Raw genomic sequence first — 23,376 nt, forward strand, 5'->3', positions numbered from 1 at the left:
GCAAATATTACTGAGGCAAGAAGGCTGCTGCGGGAGCCCCCAGGGCTCTGAGCATTCTCAGCTGGGGAGGATGAGCCAACACCTGGGCAGCGATCCGGCCAAGTCCCGGCTCGGAGCAGGGACAGGAGCAGGGACAGGAGCAGGGACAGGAGCAGGGACAGACCGAGGGCTTTGCCGCAGAACCCGGCAGGAAGGAGGCTGGGAAGTGCCTGTCAGGGGGAGTCCTGTCCCCCCCCAGCATCCCCGGAGGATGCGGCGCTGGGGAAATCCCCGGGATGAGGAGGGGAATTGCCACCAGAGGGCACCTCAATATTATTCTAGCGGAACAAGTTGTGTTTCCTCGCCAGGGCCAGCTCCGGATTTTGGGAGCACGCAGCCAAACCTGACTCAGTGCTGGCACAGGGAGCGAAGGAAAGCACCCAAAAGGCGTTTGAGAACTCGCAGATGAATGGGGATGTTCTGGCAAGACACGGGGGATTGAACTCCCTGGTGAGGCCACAGCTTGAGTCCTGTGTCCAGTTCTGGGCCCCTCAGCTCAGGAAGGAGATTGAGGTGCTGGAGCAGGTCCAGAGAAGAGCAAGGAGGCTGTGAAGGGATCCAGCACAAGTCCTATGAGGAAGGGCTGAGGGAGCTGGGGGTGTTGAGGCTGGAGAAGAGGAGGCTCAGGGGAGACCTCATCACTCTCTCCAACTCCCTGAAAGGAGGTTGGAGCCAGGGGGGGGTTGGGCTCTTTTCCCAGGCAGCTCTCAGCAAGACAAGAGGGCACAAGAGGTCTCAAGTTGTGCCAGGGGAGGTTTAGGTTGGACATTAGAAAGAATTTCTTTCTGGAGAGGGTGATCAGCCATTGGAATGGGCTGCCCAGGGAAGGGGTGGATTCTCCATCCCTGGAGATATTTCAAAAGAGCCTGGATGTGGCACTCAGTGCCATGGGCTGGGAACCACGGGGGGAGTGGATCAAGGGTTGGACTTGATGAGCTCTGAGGTCCCTTCCAACCCAGCCAATTCCATGATTCTATGATTCCCAGAGCTTTTTCAGAGAGGGTCCCCATTCTGCTTTGGGCAAGGGGAGCAGTGCAGCGTTAGACTTTGACCCAGGTGCTATCCACAGGGTTTGGCACAGAGGAAAGGAGATTTTTTTTTTTTTTTCACACCTCCCTATAAATCTGTCCTGTCTGCTCTTCATCAGGAGTGCTGAAGAGACAGGAGACAGCACTGGCAGGAATCCTGACCCAGCACCTGCTCTGATGAGCACCTGGGTGCATCTCTGCCCTGCTTTGTACTCCAGAACTGGGCAGGGTCAGAAATATTATCTGTCTCCAGTGAGAAATTGCAGGGAATGGGTAAGGGAGGAACTGAGTAGGATTTCAAACCCAGTTCTGAGAGCTCCTCATGAAGATTTGGGTTCCAAACAGAGCCTGCAGCTGTAAGGACAGCCATGTGCCACAGACAGAACCACGTTACAAGAATGAAAGGGAAAAACTTCCATCCTTGTTTTGGGAGCAAGCCAGAGCACCCCATTCATCACACATGTTTGTTTCTAGGATGCACCCTGGGGCTTGGCAGGGGGATGTGATGGTTTGGCCAGGGCCATGCTGCAGCTGCAGGGCTGGTGCTGTGCTCAGGGATCTGCACTGAGTACAAAGAGCTCCAGGAGGCTCCTGGAGCCAAAGCAGCAAAAGCTGAAAGTGCCAGGGATGCAGGTGATGGAGAGCTGAGTGTAGTCTCTAGAGAGGAAAAGAAGGGAAAAGAAGAGCACAGATGACAGAAAGCATATGGTGAGTTGGGAATGCTGCTATTTGACTTCTTCAAATATCTGGAGAAAATTGGTTTAACCCCCCTGGGAGAAGAGGAGCCCCCAGGCCTTGCAGGAGCACCCATGGGCACTGAGAATCTCAGCTGGGTGGTTCCAGGAGGAGAGGAGCAAGGTTTGATTTGGGATGTGGCACCTCAAGCATCTCACACATCAATCTCTGTCCTTTGAAGCAGACAAAAGCCTGATGAGGACCAGCAGCCCACAGGAGGCTCTGCAGCAGGGTTTCCCAAGATGCCTAAAAAGAACCCTTCTGGCTCTGGGAATTGCTTCCCAGGGACAGGGAGCAGCCCCACACAGGCTGCAGCATGGAAGCACTTCCAGCAGGATGGGCAGGGGGGTGATGGTTTGGGGAGGTCCTCTGGGGAGGTCCTCTACTGAAGTGAGTGGGGAAAGCAGGTTTTTAGCTTGCCACCACGTTTTTAATTTTTTTTTTGTTTTTTTTTTAAGCAGGAAATCAGATTTCCCAGAGCAGAAAGAGAAGCATTTTGTATCCAAGCTTCTTGGTTCCATGCTGAGGCAGGAAGGCTGCAGTGCTGCAATCCCCCTACCCCTGGGACAGCCCCCCAGACCTCTTGGGCCATGCCCAAAGAAAGGTGCTGAGCTCTGGGCTGAGCTCTGGGTGTCAAACTGGTGCTGTGGGGAGGCAGGAGGAGGGGACATGAAAATGGTGGCATCTTGCATCTGAGGACTGCTGAGCACATTGCATCCATCACTTAAAACAGGCTGGGATCTAGGAAAGGTCTCAGCAGGAACTTTCTTTGCTCACAAACCAAGAGCCTTCTCAGTCACTGCCTGAACTCCCACCATCAGGTCAGAGAGGCACATTTTGCCCTCAAAGGGGAGGCCTGGACCCTGAAGCCTCTCCTGAAGCCTCAGGCTGGTATTTCTGTTGCTGTCAGTCCACAGCCTCACAACTTTATCTTCCATTTGTGCAGCAAAACTGCTTCCAGGAGAGGATCAGAGAGCACTCACCCTCCATCCCATGCAAGCATTTCTCCCAGCCTGCTCCTCAGAGATCTTTTACAGAGCCAGCAGTGGGTGCCCCAGAGCACCCCAAGGGTGGGTGGGGGTGGAGGGGTGGCAGACCTGCCTTTCTCAGCTGGAAATAATGACTATTGATATTCCACTTGAGATCAAAGCCCACGTGCAGGGGACACCCAGGAAACAAGGAGTTATTCCCTTTGAACAGCAGTGCCATTAAAAGAAAATTTTAGGAAACTCTCCTTTGGCCAAATGTGAAAGTCTTTGGGGAGCTCCCATATGGGAATGATCCAAGAGGCTCCTGTGCTGCTCAGGAGATCCCTTTCCATTTCTCTGAGTCGCTGATTCCCATTTCACATCCAGGATCTGTCTGGGCAGAAGTAACCTGAGGGTGCACAGCTGAAAGCCAAAATTACCCAAATGCCAGCTCTGCACTGAGCAAACCCTCTGAGCCAGAGGAGCATGGCTGGGGCTGTGCTGCCTTCCCCATCCTCCTCTCTCCTATGAGATGGAGAAAAATGCTCTGGTGCCTCCAGCCTCAGCTGTAGCAGCAATTTGGGTGCCTTAGAATCATAGAATCATAGAATTGGCTGGGTTGGAAGGGACCTCAGAGCTCATCAAGTCCAACCCTTGATCCACTCCCCCCGTGGTTCCCAGCCCATGGCACTGAGTGCCACATCCAGGCTCTTTTGAAATATCTCCAGGGATGGAGAATCCACCCCTTCCCTGGGCAGCCCATTCCAATGGCTGATCACCCTCTCCAGAAAGAAATTCTTTCTAATGTCCAACCTAAACCTCCCCTGGCACAACTTGAGACCTCTTGTGCCCTCTTGTCTTGCTGAGAGTTGCCTGGGAAAAGAGCCCAACCCCCCCCTGGCTCCAACCTCCTTTCAGGGAGTTGGAGAGAGTGATGAGGTCTCCCCTGAGCCTCCTCTTCTCCAGCCTCAACACCCCCAGCTCCCTCAGCCCTTCCTCACAGGACTTGTGCTGGATCCCTTCCCAGCCTCCTTGCTCTTCTCTGGACCTGCTCCAGCACCTCAATCTCCTTCCTGAGCTGAGGGGCCCAGAACTGGACACAGGACTCAAGCTGTGGCCTCCCCAGAGCTGAGCACAGGGGCAGAATCACTGATCCTGGCTGTTGGGCAGTGTCTCTCTGCCCATTGCCAGGGTTTGGGCTGCACAGATTCCAACAACCTGGAAGGGAGAGCATGAGCAGAGGTGAGCACAGAGGACAAGGCTCAGAGGGAGCTGAAATGTGAGGTTTTGTGCAGCTTTCTTCATTTGACAAAGGGCTTGAATTCCACGTCTTCCTGGCAAAACTGTTGCCAAACTCAGGCTTAGAGATGAGCCACAGTCCTGGCCATGGCACCAGGGAGTCCACAGAATGCCTCACTGGGCCCATTTGTGGTTTGAAGTCAAAAAAAGAACTGGAAATTTGTACTTCATTTGTCCTCCTGACCCATCTCTGGAAGCCTGAGCTGGGTGACTGGGAGAGACCCAAACCACTTGGTCCAAGGTTCCTTTCTCTTACCCAGAGGGGCTTCTGAGGAGCTCAGGGGTGTGGGCTGCTCCAGCCATACACCCAGCAACCCACTGCCCATGATGGGCAAAATTAGGGCAGAAGAACAAGTTCCTTGTAGGGCAGGAGTGTGTGTGAAGGACAGCAGAGCTCAAGAGGCTCTGCCCAGTGTGGTCCCAGTTCAATGTTGCTGGGAGTTGGGTGGTCTGAGAGGAGGCCATGAGTTGAAGCTGTTCCTCTGGACATCTCCTGCTGGGGCCAAAAGAGGTGCCAGGTTTGTGCCAACACCTTCTCAATAAGATCTGGTGGCTTTAAGACTGACAAATGTCCTGGGATGGGCAGTGGGGGCTGCCAGAAGTTCCTACCAGCAATCCTACATCTAATGGCCACGTGCCCATGAACTTTTTCAGGGGGATGGACTGGGTAATCCCTTCCACTCCTCAAAAATCCATAGCTGGGCTGCTCTTTCATCCAGGGCTGAAAAGGCCATGCCAGGAATACCTGGGTCCTACCACTGTCTGCATTTGGGTAGGGACATGGTGGCCAAGGTGGGCAGCTCCCTGTCTGTGACACCAGCAGGACTCAAGGGGACATGTCCTGCCTCCCAACAGGTTCCTTCACCCACTGAGAGACTCCTGGGGCTGCTCCCACCTTTAGCTCACCCCTTTCCTAGGTGGGATTCACTATTGCCCAAATCATGATGCTTCAGAACCCTCTCGTTTAGCCCTTGGTAGAGCTGTGGGATTTTAAACCCAGGTCTTTTCTAGGGGTGTCTCATCTCTCATCTCATCTCATCTCATCTCATCTCATCTCATCTCATCTCATCTCATTTTATCTCATCATCTCATCTCTGTCTTCAGAAAGGGTGCAAAACCATCCCCTTGCCTGGCTGTACTTTCAGTGTTGGGTGTCAGTCCCACACCCCTCTCTCAGCCATGGGTGCTGACACCCTGGGGCCACCCAGTGCTTGTAGAGATGCTCAGGTCAGGTCTCCTCTCACACTTCTCAAGTGTCCCAGGATGCCAAAAGTGCCATACCTGGAGTGGCATTTATGGGAGGGCTGTGAGCATTTATTAAAATAATAGAAAAACCATGAATTTATTTTTTGCTACCAGCAGGTGTGCAAGGGGATAACAAAGTGTCATAATATTTTTTTACATAATTGCAAATCAAGCTGGTATTTAGTTTACTAATTACTAATTACTGAATAATTGTTTGCTATTGCTGTATCCACTGTTACAGATTCCATGACAGAGAAGCAAAGGCTTGCTGGGAAATCACTGAGATAAAAACAAACTAAAGGGGGTCCACCAGAGACCACGCCAGGATTAGGGGCACTCAGTGTTAGCTGGAGGTGTTTGTGCACCAGTTTGTGCCAAGAAATGGCTCACCAGGAGTCACATTGCCTCCTCCTTGCCCAACAGGAAAAATCCCCATTCATCTTTGGGTTCCCAGGCCAACTTAAACACTGGGTGATGGATAAAAAAAAATATAGCTGGAAACAAGCCTCTCCCACCCCTATGGTAATGTTGGTTCCCATCTGACCAGTGATTTGATATCATCAGGATTGCTGCTCCTTTTTAAGCTGCTCTTTCCTCACTTTCAGCACCTCCTTATTTTAGACTCGGAGAAACAAATATGGGATGAAATAATTCCAAGTGTATCTTCACAGTTCCCATGCTCTGCTGGGTGGAATGGGAAGCTGTTTGGGAGTGGACCAAGTTCACTTCTCTCCCTTGTCGGAGGTTTAGGTTGGACATGAGAAAGAATTTCTTTCTGGAGAGGGTGATCAGCCATTGGAATGGGCTGCCCAGGGAAGGGGTGGATTCTCCATCCCTGGAGATATTTCAAAAGAGCCTGGATGTGGCACTCAGTGCCATGGGCTGGGAACTGCAGCGGGAGTGGATCAAGGGTTGGACTTGGTGATCTCTGAGGCCCCTTCCAACCCAGCCCATTCTAGGATTCTATGATTCTGTGATTTCTTGAAGGCAAGAGCAGCCTCTGCTCCATGCAGCTCCGTGAGGTACCAGGGAGCTCACAGCTGGCTCTCCAGGCACCTTTCCCTGCAAGCAGTGCTGGTGGTGACACCAAAAGGACCTGCTCCAGGGTCCTGTGTCAGCAAATGCCACCCTGTGGCACTTCTCTTTTTCTTGAATAACCTACATCCAGAAAAGATGCAGGTTCTCTGCAATGCCAGAGAAGTCCCTGCGGGGGAACTGCTTCAGTTGGAAACCATCGAGGAAAGCAAAGTTCAAGGTACCCCATACCCGAGGTGCCAAAAAGTTGCCCCATTGACTGCAAGGTTGTGATGATTGTTTTTATCTAATGTGTCAGTTTGGGGGTTGTTTTAAGCATTAGAGTGAGAGGAGGGAGCCATTGGAGGCCACAAGATGAGAGCTGTGGACAGGTTGGGCCATGCCCCTTGTTGTCTCCCAGGCCCTGTCTGAGAGCATCATTAGAGATGTGGGTTGAATAATTTCCTGAGCTACATTTGTAATTCCTCATGCTACAAAAGAAAGTCTGGGGCATAGAGGTGGGAGATAAACCAAATCAGGAAACATTTTCTTCCAAAATAAGGGCTTTGCATAGATCAGCAAGGTGCAGAGCAGTTTCTCCTGAAGCACCAACCATTGGCCGGGTAGGTATCCGTGAAACATTTTTCCAAATAAGTTTCCTGATGTTCCTCAGATAAATGGAACCATTTTATCAATGTGCCCCATTTCCCCCAAACAAGAAAGCAAATTACTGGGAATATGCAACTCATAATCCCTTGCTGGGTCTCCTATGAGGCAAAGAGGGGCAGAACTCCACTGGTCAGAAGAAGGGGAGAGCAGAATAATTTCTGATGGAGGCAGCGTGGTGAGAGGCTGGGGGGAAGGGTTTGGCACTGCCAGGGGATGAACACCTTGCACCCTTCCAAACCATCAAAGCCAGAGAGAAGCAGGAAGGGGGAATGGGTGCTGGGGGCTGCTGGAGTAGGGTGCAGGCTTGGTTCTCTCCAGCTGAGTCACGGCGTGTAGGGAGGGCAGGAATCCTGCCCGGAATGTGCCGTGTGAAATTCCTGTCTAAAATAAAAATTCAAATAGTGCATAATTTAAGTGTTCAATTGGCTTTCCAACCAGGGATCTAGCGTTGAGAGCATTAAATTAAACATTAGGTGACTTAGCATGCTGTAGGAGAAAGGCTGGGAAATGAGAAACACGGGCTGGATTGCATTATTTATAGTTTCATTTTTTCCCCCTCCCTCGTTTTGAAAGCCTAAGAAAGCAGCAGCCTCTGCAGTGCTTAGAGGGGGACACAGTGTGGCCAGACACTGCACTTGCAAGGACTGCCTTTTGCCTGGTCCTTCTCCATGGATTTCTCCATCCAGCCTCTTGCTAACTGCATTCCTGCTGCTTCCCACCCTCAGCCAGAAGCTCTGCCAGCCCCACCAGACTGGGCTGGAGCCCCAGGGCACAGAACCCCCTTTCCAGCCTCCCCCCAGCACCCCAGAGAGAGCCCAGGGGCCAGCTCCCCCCAGCTTCTGCTTCCCAGGGTGGGTGGCAAGCTCCCCAGTTTCTCCTCCAGCCTCTGGGATGATCCAAAGATGCTTTGGATCCACGGGAGCTCCTGAGGATGCCCATGGACCCGAGAGCCTGGAACAGGGTGATGGGGCAGAGCAGGACCAAGCCACGTTGGAACTCAGCCTGACAACTTGAAGGATGATGTTTTATTCCTATCCCAATGCTTTCTGCTTAAAATATATATATATATATATATATATATATACACACACATAGAGGCACCAGGACTCTGAGTGGCACAGACTGCAGCTGAGCAGCAGCACCATTTGCTGCAGGGCTTTGGGTGCAGAGCATCCTGCTCTGTCTCAGCAAGGAAATCAGTTGTTTGGGATGTGAAAGGGCAGCCTCATGATGTGGAGGGGGTTGGAAAAATGTTCCTGGCACTCCTGTCAGGGAGAGGTATGCTTCCCATCTTCCTCAGGACCTAATTTAAAACACGAGGGCTGAAAAAAAAAAAAAAAAAAAAAAAAAAAAAAGAAAAAAGCTGCTTTGGGAGGTTTTAAAGAACAGCACAAACTAAAAAAGCAGCTGCCGAAATTAATTTTCAGCATTAAAAATCAGCACTGATGAGAGGCGTCTTAGATCAAATAATTTATTTAGTAATTCCATGTAAACACTTCAGATTTACTAGCAAATACAATGCTTGCTGTTCTTTTAAATAGATCATTCAAAAAATAAGAATCTATTATTAATGGCAGGTCGACTAGAGATCTCCATACTACTGTACAATAAGGAATTTGTTTTGTCATGGATTGAACATCCTTGTTCTGCGTTTGCTTTACACAAAGCCCAAAGGACACACGTCTGAACTGCTCCCTGCTGATGCCACTGTGGAGCAGGGGGGTTTGGGGAGGGTACGCAGGCAAATGCTCCCATCCTGGCATTGGTAAAAGCTGATGTGAGAGAGGGATGGCAGAACTCTGGTGAACTCTGTTCACAACCACGCGCCTGTTCGGTCAGAAACCAGAAAATGAACGGTGGGCAACTTCTCTTTGGGACGTATAAAAGCAAGAAACTCCATCGTTGGCATTTACTTATCAACACAGCAGTACACATACACGTATCCACAGTCTTGGAAAAGCATCCTATGAGCTGGAGAAAGCAGTGGTTCTGAGGCTTGGTACACCAGTGCACTAAAACCAAAAGAATGATACCTTCTTACATAGTCAAATGAAAAATAAATATCTTTATTTTCTGCCTACTTTATTTCAGTTTTTCAAATAAATTTTTAAATAAATCTGTACAAAGTATACTGTTACAGTATAGATTCATAAGTTAACTGAAATGCCTAAGTGTAACAACACTACAGTAAAGCAGTATAGATTGGCACATCTCTAATAAAGATTAACTTTTACACTCCAAAAATACCAACTCCCGTGAAATATCCTTTCATATATTTTTGGTATTTTGATGCATGTTAGGTTGCAAAACACATTACAGACAAATTCTCCCCGGCCTTAAAAAGAAAATCACTTCTAAGGTTTTGCTCAGAGAACGCGTCAAAGGGACACCATCAGGCTAGAAGAGAGAGATTTCCAAAAAAAAAAGAAAAAAAAAAAAAAAAAAAGCAGCAAAAACCACTTTGGTCAAAAAATTGGCAAGTTTAAGGCCTCCCTCATGCACTTTCACCCATCTCACCGAGGTCGGGGTGCAGGGGGTGCCAGGGCCAGCAGGGCTGTGGCAGCACCGTCTCGGGGTCGTGCCTCTCGCCGGGGTCGGGGGACTCCTTGGAGCAGTTGGATTTCCACTGGATTTCCACCCCCTGCCCAGCTGCAGGGCTGCAAAGTGCTGCAGGAATGCTTCCAGCCAAATACCCAAACCAAGAGGGAAAGGATTACCCCTTGTGATTAAAAAGGAATTAACACACATGCACCGGGGCTTGAGTTTTGCTTCCTCCTCCCCCGCCCCCAACAAGAATTTAAAATTATTGAGCTGAGAGTGTCCCTTTGCTCAGAATAAAGACTTCATGCTGCATAGATTGAAGCAAACTTGTTCACAGGGGTGAAAGAGCCAAGTACATTCCAAAATTCAAGTTTTCAAACCCAACTGCAGTCGCTGGGATTCGGGAGATCTCGAAACCTCCTCGTGTTTAGTTCAAGAATTTCAAACTGGGAACTGGGGGACAAATGGTACAGATTAAGAGCAAGAGTTTTCTCTCTTAATCTTTCCAATCATATATTAAACCAGTTACATGCTGAAAGTTAATCTTACATTAGAATGTAATGCAATATTGGCTGCAACATAAACCTATAAATAAATCAACTACCATAGATTAAATCTGTTAAATATTTCTAAGTTAATAAAATATTGACAGTGTTATAAAATTACAGTATTTACAATAAGAAAAAATCTAGACTAATATATACCTTTAACAGAGCTCTTCTCCAATTTGGGATTGCAACAGAATTATGAATATATGAACAATTTATTAGAAAGTTGCATTGCAATTATCACTTTTCCATTAGAGCTAGAGAGGGTAATGTATCACTGCCTTTGGAAAAAAAAAAAAAAAAAAAAAAAAAGAAAAAAAGTGACTTCTGGTGGTGGGGTGTAGCTTTTGAGACCCAAACTGGTAACAGGAGTCCTCCGCAAGGTGTCTGAAGATAATGTAGGACCAGCCTCAATTGCTCAGATTAAAGTTGTATTACAGAACTGTCAGCAATCAGAACCACCCAGGCTGCAAAAGGGGAGGAAAGGTAGTGTTCAGCTCAAAGTGCACAGCTGGAAGGGCTCCCCTTAGTCTGGACTCCAACTAAGGCTTGCAGGAGCTTTGGTAGCCACTCAAAAACTGCCAAACCCTCTGCTTTTGGGTTCTTTGGGAGGGAACGAGCTGCTGGTGCTCCATAAAGGGACATAGTTAGGTTGCAGCTGTGCCAAAAATGCTCTTGCCAGCCACGTTTGATAAAACCAAACCAGGCACTGAGATCCTCTTTGGCTTGCTTTCTTGGGAGGTAAAGTCTTTTTGGGGTCAGGGATTGTTTTTTTTTTTTCATTTTTTATTTTTTTATTTTTTTCCCCCCGTTTTTATTTGCTTTGTCTAAAAAAATTTGGCTGGGATCATGCAGTAAACTCATTTTCTATTCCTTGCCAGCTTCTCTGTTGTGTATTAGCATAACGCTGCTGTCTTTGGGTCACAAAGATTTCTTGAAAAAGAAGGAGGCTTCAATGCTCCCAAGTCAATTTGTCTTGGTATAAACCAAAACTCTGCAAAAATGACCTAAAGCCATTCCCATCATTAAAAAGTGCCAGCTGCTTTGAGGGTCCCAAACACCTAGCAATGTCCTTTTAAGGATCAGACCTTTTACTTGCTCTTTCAGCCTTGGAGGAAGAGTTTACAAAGAGTTTAGGAAGGGAAATCTTCAAATTCTCTCCCTCCTCCCCATGTCACACTTGCTTTCTAGCAGTTAATTAAAAAAAAAAAACACCAAAAAAAATGGAGGGGAAAATAAAAAAATTCAAATTCCTTTCTTGCCCTTCCCTCCCCCAGTCCTGCTCACTGTAAAACAGAAATGGCTTTTTTTTTTTTTTTTTTTTTCTAGCTTATGTTTCTGGATAAATTAATTCTTTTCTCAGCCCCAGGCCCAAAGATCCTCGTGAGAGACCTACCCAGAGGCTTCAGAGAGGTGAAGCAATTTATGCATTTGCAGGGTTTTTTCTACTAATTCCCACAGCAGGCAGCCAGGGGACACCTCTGTCCTTAAAATCAGGCTTTAAATGGTAAAAGAATAATTTGTAAACTTGGGTCTACATTACCAACAGAAGGCTCTAGGTCCTGTGGGCTCCAGTTCCCAGAGATGCAGAGCAGGAAAACTAGAAAGAGAACTCGGTACCTTTCAATCACCTGCTGGGTTGTACTGGGGGGGAGTGGGGAACAAGAGAGACAAAATGACAACTGACCTTATAAACAAAGGTATGTTTAGGGCTTCTGGTTTCAGGAATAAACCGATATTTACTGGTAAAAGTCTGCCAAAAAACAAAAAAAAGAAACACAGGATTACTGGTAAATATTGGTTTATATGGAGAAGTTAAAAAAAAAAAAAAAGAAAAAGAAAAGAAAAGAAGTCATCCTGCTCCTGATCTCCACGTGGTCCTGGGCAGGAGCTGAGAACTGCTCCACGACATTCCTACACTTGGCAGCACCTTGGGCACCTGGACACCTCAAACCAGAAGCCTTGTGTTGAGAGAAAATCATGTTTCCTTCCTTTACTCCCCTTAAACTACGTGTTTCTTTCTGGACTTCCACCCCCCCTCCTCTGCAAGGCTGGTCCTACAGGGGTTTGGCTCAGGAGAGGGAAAGTCTTCTTCTGAAACCACTTGGAAATGAATTTGTACATAATATGGTTTCTCATCGCCAAGGCTGCTGGTGCCTGAGCCTTGTCCACTCCCTGAGATACCATAAAATATACAAGGCTGAGTGTATTTTAAATAAAGCATTTTCTTGTAAGTGGCATAAACCCATTCATTTTATTTACATGCTTATTTATTTCCAAAAATAGACTTGGTCCACATTGGACAAGAGAAATCCAGAAGCCATACAGTAGAAGAGTTAAAAGTCCAACATTTAACCAAAGTACAATGAAATTCCAGAAGCCTGTGGCTGACTTCAACCACAGAAACATACACATGAGCCACACAGACATTTGTACATAGAGCATTGTATTACCAATAATATTTGCAAACATGAGGTCAAGATGGCTAAAAACCCAGCAGAACCGAACCAGGGGTGATGGCAGAATGGAAAGGGGGTGGTAAAGGGCCACGGGGAAACACCACTTGCCAGAGATTTTGCTTCAACCTTTGTTAATTTTTTTTCTTGAACTGAAAAAGGCCTAATTTTTCTGTGCTGGGGATCAAAATTGAGGACACGGTGAAAGCCAAACCACACGCAGCTCTCTAAATGCACGAGGGGTGTGATGCTCAGGCAGGGAAAATCTGCAGGGAAAGCTGGGAAAATCCTCCCAGACCCTGCCCACTGCTACCTGGCCCTAAAGATCACCTGGAAAAAGAAAAAGAAAATATTTATACCCTTCTGGTGTGCTGCGGGGTATCTGAAAAGGGTCCAGATGGGTTTTATCTCGAAAACAAGAATTTCCCTCCCTTGTCAGGTTTTGGCATTAGCAGTTCCAGTCCCACCTATATTTTCTGGAAGACCACAAATAATCCAGCCTCAACAGACCTATGGAATTAGAGGATGTCACACCAGGCAGATGAGGGAAGGGATTTTTTACCCAAACAATTTAATTTTTTTACGCTTCAAAAAAAAAAAAAAAAAAAAAAAAGGTTGGAGGCCTGATTGACAGCAGAATTTAAAAATATAATAAAAAAGATGCTTCACCTCTGCGTTATGGCCTGGTTTATCTAAGTGTTTCCATGGACAGCACCATGATAATATCTCACTGTCTCCAGTGGATGGAAAAAGAGACTGGAATCTGTATGTTCTCCTGCAGAGAGAACCAGAGCAAGTAAAAAGGGGGAAGACAGTTGTAGCACTCTTGGTCCTTCTCCAAAGAACCCCCTGCCCAGGGCAGAACAGCATTGAAAGGGTATAAATGAATTTTCCTTTTTCAAGTCATCTTTGACACTCACAGTATTAAGCCTAGTCCAATGTGAATGCTAGTATAGAGCTAATTTACAGAATACCAACAATTATATGTACCTAACAGGATTTCAAAGCAAGTATACTCAGTACATTTAGAAAAAAATAGTTACCAAAATGCCAGACCTTTGACAGCAGTTAAAACAGAAGCAGCCGTGCAGGTTACTATGTGGATGGACAGCCTTTAGCACAAGTTGCTATTATCATCTGAGCCTCTAACAGACAACTTCTATCTTCTCATTTGTCTTCTAGAATGTTTCTAATCTCAGATGTGAAATACATGTTTAAAAAGAGATGGGCCTGATCCCGTTGAGTTGGGTACATACAACACTCCCCAATGAAACCCAAAGCCCAAATTCCTAAAGAGAGCACAAGAGATTTTTTATTTTTTTTTTTTTTTCTTACACCAAATAACTATCATGCAAGCATACCACGATGTTTTTATAGTAAGTACTTCAAAGTCAGCTGGTATAATTGAACTAGAAGTGAGCAATCTAATGCAATTAGTATTTCTAGGAGGAGGGGGCAATGGTTGTGCCAGTGACAACCACCAGATGCCCAGGGAAAAAGGGCACAGGGACACTGGGGGGTCCCATGAGCTGTGTGAGAGGAGAGCTCATGCAGAGCAACTGCTCAGACCCCAGCACCCCAGGCTGGAAAGCTCAGTTATTTCTCTGACAGACCATCCACCTCCACTTCATTTGCCACCCAGCATCAGATCTTCTTCTTCCAGAATGAGCAAATCAGTTCCAACTTACAAATACAGTTGGAGCACTAAAATTGGTTTGTTTTTTTTCCCCTTGCCTTGTCTCCTTGGTTTTCCCAGGGGCAGCCTCCACCACTCCATGCTCACAGGACCAGACCTTAGCATGGTTTTCTGAATTTTTCTCAGTCACAGCCAAGCCAGAGTCACTTCTCTCATATAAAACAATCACTCTGCTCTTTCAGTTGCCACTTCTTACATTTAACTCTAACCAAAAGCCTGCAGTTAACCTGTTCCTTTTGCAAAATCCAATGATTTGATCCAAGTGCTTACCCTTTGGCACTGTGACCTACTGAAGGCAGGGAAGGTGGGGAAAACAAGGGTATTTTCCATGGCTTCTAGACTTTTAAGAAGCCAAAAACCCCTACCTCACACCAGTTAGCTATGGGTCCTCCAAGGTCTCTTGGGAAGGGTGGGAACCCAAATCTGCACCCACATCTGAGACAACCCTATGACACCCGAAAAACACTGACCAGACCTCTCTCCCTACTCCTTCCCTTTCTGCCCATTGTCAAAAGCAAAACTTTTTAGGTTTTTCTTGGTAAAACCAAAAGGAAATGAGAACATATCCACCAGAGCAGCTCCAGAGCCATGCTCTGGGATCTGGCAGCCCTTCAAGCCAAGCTCAGGGGAAGAACTGGAATGAGAGGTGTCACATCACAGAAGGACTCTAAATGCCACCCTACCCAATATTCTGGGCTTTTTTTCTCCTCTTCAGTCAACCAGACTTGGCAGCCTGGGTCTAGATGTGCTCACCAGAAAAGCTCAATGAACATCAACCCTTTGCCACCAGGAAACTTCAGTTTTAAGGAAACTCATCTGCTCCAAGGCTAAAGATCTACTCAAGGTGCAGGATTCAATCACCAACCAGACATTTGTCTGCCTTGTGCTGCCTGAATGATCAACATTGGTTGCAGCCACAGAAGAACTTAATGATATTCTTCTCTTTATGATATTCTCTTCTCATCATGAGCAGAGTTTTTATTAACTTCTTAGGAGGACTTGATGAAAACTTTTTAAAACAGCCAAATAAAGATCAGATGATTCCCTACCTCCTTCTGTTTGCCAGAAGATGGCAAACATTTTGCTTCAAAGATTCTGGTAGATCACCCAGAAAATAAGATTGATTGCAGAATCACAGAATGGTTTGGGTTGGAAGTGACCTTCAAAGACCACCTCGTCCAACCCCCTTTCTCTGCAGCAAGTATGTTCCTTTCAAACAACCACATACTAAAGTGATACAGAATTTCCATTTCTCCTTCCCAAACTGGAGTTCAGGGTTGCTGATCTGCAATTCCCAGTGCCCTGTTTAATACTTTAATTAAAAAAAAATAATAATCTGACATTAGGATGTTATCTAGTCATGGAGAATACTAAGCTATTTTTAACAGCCCTATTTTTGCTAATAATTTCAGCTTTTCAGTCTCAAGCTCTTTTAAAACTCCTGGGTACACCTCTTGCTATTGCACTACTTTGCTCCAGCATCTCAGCCTTGCACATCAGCCTCAAACTGTAGAGTTTCAGAGGGTAACTCCTTATCTTTACCATACAAAAGGACTTGGGGATGGATAGGTTGGTTATCAGGCATGTCCTGTGCTCCAGAACAACATGGAAAAATCACTGAAGTGATTGCAGAAAACTAACTGTGCCTCCAGTCCTGCACTCTCAGGTTTTCTCCCCAGCTCTCTCTGATATATTTCAGATTTCATTCACTCCCTAGGGCCTGGCTCTTCAAAGCTCCTCCTAAGCTGCTTCATGATGGGTTCCCTGCCATCCAGCTCTTTCAGTCACCTTTGCAAGACTGGTTTGGGTTTTCCTAGAGTCCTGCTGGACTCCAGAAGTCTCTTCCTTTATCACTATTTTACTCCATAACTGATTTCCACTTCATTTTTGAAGCTCCTTCATGATCTGCTTCATTTGGACACCTGTAACCTTTACATGGATGTATGGAACTGCTGTGACCAGTGTAAGGACCTTATTTTTCTGACCTTCTCCCCTGCAATATTTTGAAACAAAAGACATGTTTTTAGTCCAGCTCCTTCCACCCCTGAGGATGCTGACTCTGTAACTGTGCTGTGGGCACTGCTCTTTAATGACTCAATGGTAATTGTACCTTGGAGCAGTTCTTATATTTTAGTCCTAAATCAAGGCTACCTCTGTATGAGGCTGGCACAAGAAATGCATTCTCCTCTAAGTAACTCAGGATGCTTGTTCACCAAAATATTAGCCAGCTCTTTCCCAAGCAATCCAGCCAGGTAGCATAGATATAAATGAGTTTATTTTTATTACAGGCTTATAAAGCTTCATGAACCTGGTTTTCTACCGAGCCCCATGAAACTCATAGCCTTCTTCTTGTCTGGAATAGAAAATTTCCTAATACATCCATGTCATTAAAATATGGGATTTGTATCTAACATGAATTTGGCTGTGTGGTCATCACTACTGCAATTTCCTCTCAGATTTTATGGCAACTTTTTAGCTCTAGTGTTCCTTTACACCTTTATCAGCAATCATCCTGCTCAGAGTTGTTCAAGGGCAGGTAATGCCACGATTTCCATCACCCCCCCCATGTTCCAATCACATCAACTCTGCCAAAGACTTTTTACTCTCTCAAGCAGTCTACAACAACTATTTTTGTTTCATGTTTCCACACTGGCAGAGACATTTCTCTTCTTTGGACTGCGTGCCCCTTGCTTATCCCAACCCCTGGCTGCTTCTCCTTGCCACAGGGCTCTGCTCTCCAGGTCCTCACACCCAGTGCTCAGAGCTCACCCCTTGTTCTCCAGGACAAACAGCCAAGGTTTTGCTCCTGGGCCTCTTGTTCAAGAGAAGCCTGGGAAGGCTCCACTGAAGTGGAAACCAGTTGCAAAGTCATGACTTTGAACTTCAACTGCTTATCATTCCCTTTCTAGCATTTTCCCTGGCACACATCAAGACCTTGGGAAGAGATAGTGGTCATGGCCATAATTGTCTTCTTGCCAGGCACCTAAATTTAGGTTCCCAAGTATCTCAGCTTCAAGGATGACAGCCCCAGCTTTTCTCCAAGTACTCTGCTATCCTCCAGGATCATCTCAGATGGGTGTCCTGGTCAGCAAGAGTGGAGCCTGTATTTCCCATGATTAAATCCTCTGCAATCCAAACCTTCCCAAGCTACTTCCCCAGCTTCTGAAAGCATCTCCAGAACAGAGATCAGCTCCTTAGCCAAAGCTTTAGTATGAAATTGAAAATCACCCCTCTAATCCTATCCAGCTGCAAGGCAAGTTTCCAGAGACAAAAGGCAAGGCACTGCTGGGGTGAGGATGGACCATGACCATCTCCAGATGATTTAACACAAGCTCTTCTCCACCAGCTCAGCAGCTTTGGCACCAAGATGCTTTCTGGAGTTTGGAGCACCTCCACGTGTTGCACTGAATAGTGCAACAGTTATTGTCAAAAGATAATAACTCCTCAAGCCTGTCCCCTCTGCATTTGTGTGTGCAGTTCCTAGTGCAATTAAACCAATGTCCTTTGATTCCTACAATTAAGCTAAGATTTTTACTTTATGACCATATAAAGTCCATCTTTAAACCAAAAATACACCGACTGTTAATGCCTTCTTTTAAAAATGACTTTAAACCACCAATAAGAGACTTCCATTGGACAAGATAAGTTACATATGGCCTTGCAGAAGCTTGCAAGGGCTCATTTACCAGGCCACTTATTGACTTCTGCAGCTCAGAAGCCAACTTCTTTTTTTTTTTTTTCTATTTTTTTTAAGATCGAATGAGCTGCCGAACACAGCACAGTCAAAAGACCTATCCATAAACCAAACTGTTTGCATGCATGAAAGGAGAGATGACAATTATATTAATTTGCAAGTGCTTAGCTCAGAACTATTAATGCTAGAAAATAATTCAAAGCCTCTAGTCCCTAATTTGCTCAGAGACCTGCCTAGTTGCCCTTAAGCAGCCCCTGGCAATGGTGATCCTGCCATCATTTATTATTTAAATAAAATGATCGTCTGAATAAAAAGAATTTTTGACCCCATTTATAACTCTGTGTTTGACAAGACACTTGGCTCATTTCTTCACCTCTGCTCACACAACACATTTCTTAAGTTGACCTGCCCACACAGCTCCTGAGAAGCCAATGCTGCGCTGCCAGCTCTCCTCAGCATCACTTGAGTGGGAGGTTTAAATACCAGATTTCACAAAATCCTTTATCCACGCTTCCTAGCCCTGGCATTTCTTGAAGTACTGACAGATCAGCAAGCCTAGAAGTGAGACAGCTGGACCTGCTTCTGTTGGGCCAATGTAGAAGAGCTGAAAACCCTCGAAAACCCAGCAGCCACCTCTTGACCCCAGGTGAATCCTGAGGAGGCTCCACCATGCTGATGCTCCCTCCCAAGGAGCTGCTTGGTTTGAGCTCCTCTGCCCATACTCATCACCCAAGGAAAAGGCAAGCCCAGGAAAAGCAAGTTCCAAACCTCAGGAGACTGCAGACAAAAAAAAAAAGCCAGCAGGATAGAGTGCACTCACAAACCATTGTGCAGGACAGAGACCAGAGAAATAAAACATCATCCTATGTGAGACACTCCAAGGCCATCCTGGGGGAGGGAATGAGACCCAAACCAAGACAGCTAAACTTGTACTGCTCTGAGAGGTCCTGTACAGAGAGCTCCTGCCCAAATCCTGCCCTGCACAGTTCTACTCTGAGCCAAGAACAGACCCTAAACCCCCCTCTTCCTTTGGACCAGGAGAATATACCAGCTACAGAGCACCGCAGTGTGAGAAGCACCCAGTGAGCTGCTCACCAGCAACACAAAACCTGCCACAGCTCATCTTCTCCACTCTCAACTCCCAGCAAGAAAAATGACCCAGGCAAACACCTTACACAGAGTTGGCCCCTTCCAGCTGCCACCAGGAGTCTGCAGCTTCATCTCAGCATTGGCCACATCAGCAGAGCTGGTGATACAGAGGAGCTGAGAACACACCACTGGGGTTCAGCCCCACAGCAGAGCCCCAGTGCTGCTGTGTCCTTGCATGCTCAGCCCTGAAAACCACCCTTGAGCAACTGCAGAGTGGGATGATGTCTCTGAGAACCCAGGCTCAGCTTTCAGCCCTTCCCACAAGCACCACCTCACTGCTGAAATCACTGGCATGGTCAGGGAAATACAACCTCTTGTGCCAAGACAGTCACCCATGGGGGCTGCCACCCATGTCCAGTAAAAAATCCAAACCCATCAGGGTCAACATGGTCACAGGGTCCAGGTACTGTTTGCAAGCCACCTTTACAAGCAGCTCTCTATAGAAATCAACACTGTCTGACATTTTATGATGTAGGTTTTCCCTGAAAAGCTGTCTAACCCTCTCCCCAAGGGCTGTTCCTGACAGCTCCACAACAGCCACCTCCCTCCACAGTCTCACTACCCAAGAGGGGCACATCCTTCCATGCTGCAGATGTAACTCCACACCTCTCACCTCTCAGATTTGTGACAGAAATAATGAAGCTTTTCTTTGCTTCCTGCATATTTCAAGATAGTGTTTCAAGAAAAAAAACCAAAAAAACAACCTTCTGTGACACAGCCAGGAAGGATCAGAGCAAACTCCCACTGCCAGGGTTGCAGCCACTCCTCTTAACTTCAGTTTCCTAAGCCTAAGAAAAACCTAGGGAGTGTATTTTGGATAGGATGGCCAGCAAGGCAACTGATGACCAGCAAACCCAAAGAATTATCCAATTTAAAACCGAGTGACCTGCTGGGGAGATCCAGAAGTTGCTGATTCAGAGCAAGTGCTCTCCCAGCTCATGGCTGATCCAGAAACATGCAGAAGGATGCCACACGTCATGAACCTAAGCCTTAAGACAACAAGCTGCAAAAATGCCCAGGCATAGTCTTTTTTTTTTTTACCTGGGGCTATGTCTGCATGAACAACCAGCAAAGCCAGAGCCAAGTTGGACAGCAAAGGAGTCACTGCTGAGGACCCAACAGTCACATTATCTCTGTGTTTCAGGGATTTTATTCTCCCATGAGCTCTGGCTTGGTCTGATGGACCTAATGCCCACCAGTTGGTAGAGCTTGTGTTTTGGTTTAGTTAAACTGAAAGGACAGGACCACCACACAAGGCCAGCAGAGGACTTCACTACAGGAGCACACGGCCAACCCGAGCTGTGGAGCTACTGCACACAGTGCCACGGCTCTGGGGATGTCTAATGAAGGCTCTTGCTCACCCAAAATGAGACAATTCCCACACCTAGGCAAAGCCTCCAGCCAGCCTGAGTTGAGCTCCATCTTGGCTGGACCTGGTTCCTTCCAGAGCAAAAGGCTCAGGTCCAGGTCCCCCCCCCGGTGAAGGAGCATCAGTGGTTCTGATCAGCAGAGGGACAGGGAAGCATTGCTCAGGGATTTCCAGCCATTTGCTCTGTCTTGTTTTCATCAGTCAACACCCAAAATACAGATAGTGGGGGCCAGAAGTCCTCCATCTTTATCTTTTCTTATTTAATCTCCAGCTGACATTAGCCTGTGAAAACCTGCCCCATTCCTTGCTCTATGAATTCAGCTCTCCCACTCCTGAGCTGCTTTGCCTCAAACAGGCTACACAACTTTTTGCCACTTTTACAGGGGTGGGCATGACATTCTCTGACTGTCCCCAAACCCATGGCTGCTTCTCTGCCTTCAGCCACGTGCAGGGATCAGCAGAGCTGGCCCAGCTGGGGACCCAGCCCCAGCCTCCCCTGCCTCACACTCTCCTGGGATCAGCTGCCCGACATTCCTTGGCTGCCTCTGGCAAAGGGTCTGCCAGGGCCCCTGGCTCCTGTGAGCCCCTCCATGGGTGGCAGCACATCCCTGTGCCCTGGGCACCTGTTCAGACACTGCACTGGCAGCCAAAGCACCTGCTCCTCCAGCCCAGCCCAGCTCCTGGCCTCTGCAGGCCTTTTCCCACCCTCTGGAAACACAACACCTCCTCTGGGTTGACTGCTGGGAGGTTCTTCCCAGGACAAACCCTTTTTACCCAGCTCAGGATGTCTTTGTTAGTGACAATGGCAAAGGGCACCCCGAAAGCAAACCCACTCATTCCTTGCCCTCCAATGTACCTCTCCAGCAGCAACTCTTACACCACACAAATGAAAACAGCACGTAAACCATTGGAGGAGGAGCTCTGTGAAACCCTAAAAATGGACACTTTGGCATCTACTTCTCTCCACTATCTCCAGCTCTCCCAACCTGCATTAAATGACAGATTAATTGTGATGCAGGGCTCAGAACAGCCCCAGGGACCACCCCAGTTTCCAAAGGGGTGCAGTGCTCTGCAGCCCCCAGCTAGGGCTGACTTCCCTCCAGTGCTGCTAAAACACAGTCCCATCCGGAACCAAAACTCTTTGAAAAGATAAAAAGTTAAAAAAAAAAAAAAAAAAGGATAGACATGCTAAGAGAAACTCCCAGAAGAGACCAAGTCCACTTGGTGTGAGCAGTATGGGAGCAGGGAGGCAGCACTGGGAGCAGAGCAGAGACCAACTCTGGCAAGAGGAACTTCAGGTGCCTCCTGCCCAGAGCATCCTCCCTGTGCCATCAGGCCACCACCCTCACTCATTTCAACACCAGAGATCCCACTTAAGAGAAAAAACCAAAACAAAACATGAACTTCAGGTCCAAAGATTAGGCTCTGGTTAAAACCTGCTTTTCATAAAGGTTATAATTTTGGAAGTCCATTTAGATTAACTAGATTTAAACTATATATACATCTCTCTTTGCTACATTCACAACCCACGCACAACGTTTTGCAGTGCCAGCAAGATAAATCATGTGCAAGTGATCAGAGTAAAAGGAACCACAGGCTTGAAAATAAGCTCTGGGCTGAAAATTATCTTTCATTGTTGCAAGGAGCACAGGAGATGGCAACAGCAGAAGGAATCAAGAATAAAAATGGAACTCACTTGTTTACCTTGTCGCTTTTGTCAAAACATTTTGACAACAATTTGCATGCAGCCCGCTCCTCTGTTCTGCTACCAAAAATTCAGATCCTTTCACCTATCCTCACATCTTAGAGAAGAAGAGTAAAACTTCTAGGGAGAAAAGCGTGTGTGCAAAAAATATAAAGCTCAGCATGAGAACTACACTGGACTCCTCTCCCAGAGAGTCCAAACACCAACACAGTCACCATTCAGTTACAAAAACTGAATCACTGGAGCAAGCAGCCAGCAGAGGAGGCCAGTAAGAAAATAGAAGGAAAGCTGATAAATAGCAAAGCAAAAAAAAAAATAAAAAAAATTGCAAACCAGGATTTTAAATTTCCAATTAAAAAAAAAAATAAAATTCTTGAGAGTGTCATTTTAGCAGAGAAATTCTCCAGTGCTTCAGGCAGAGCCTTTCCTCTCACAAAGCAACCCGAGCCAGTAAGAAGCAGCAAGTTTTTAAATGAGCAAATCAGTCAGGGAAAAATTTGCTGCCTTCTTTCTAACTCACCTAAGAGAGACTTGTTTTCTACCTGTTGAACTAGCAAAACGCAAGAAATTGGTTGGTTCTAGTTACACTTTGAGATTTTGTGTTTCATGAGAGCCCCCACAAAGTGTAAACCTGTTTTAGCATTCTTGTACATTAATGTCAGGATTCTCCACTTCGAGCTCCCACAACTTCTGCCACAGACAAGTCAATCAGATTTGGTATATGCCTTGGAATGGGAAATGAGCAAGCAAACAAAACAAAAAAAGTCAGTGCTCTGCAAGGTGTTGGATCCAAACTTAGTGGATCTGCTGAGGTTTATCAATCCGAAACACTCGGCAACTTTGCTACTAAAAAAACCAAACCAAACCAAACCAAACCAAACCAAACCAAACCAAACCAAAAGTTTAACCTGTTGAACTTGGAGAAAAGAAGACAGTGGCAGGTATTTGAAGTAGGGAGTTAAAGTGTGCAGGTGCAAAAATACAACGTGCTGTAATTCACCACCTTGGAAGAAATCAGAGCTTTTTGCCCTGTTTGGTTTTGTTTCTCTGATGTGCCACGGACACCAAGGTGGAAGCATGAAGTGAAAAGATGCCAAAAACATCAAGGCTTTCAGCAACCCTTATTGAAAAAGTGCACCGTGTTTTTAGGAAAAATGCATATCTACCAAATCTCCACTGACCACGGGCCACTTGCACACGGGAAGTGTCACCAATTTATTT

Source organism: Heliangelus exortis, chromosome 15, assembly GCF_036169615.1.
Source record: "Heliangelus exortis chromosome 15, bHelExo1.hap1, whole genome shotgun sequence".
NCBI lineage: Eukaryota > Metazoa > Chordata > Aves > Apodiformes > Trochilidae > Heliangelus > Heliangelus exortis.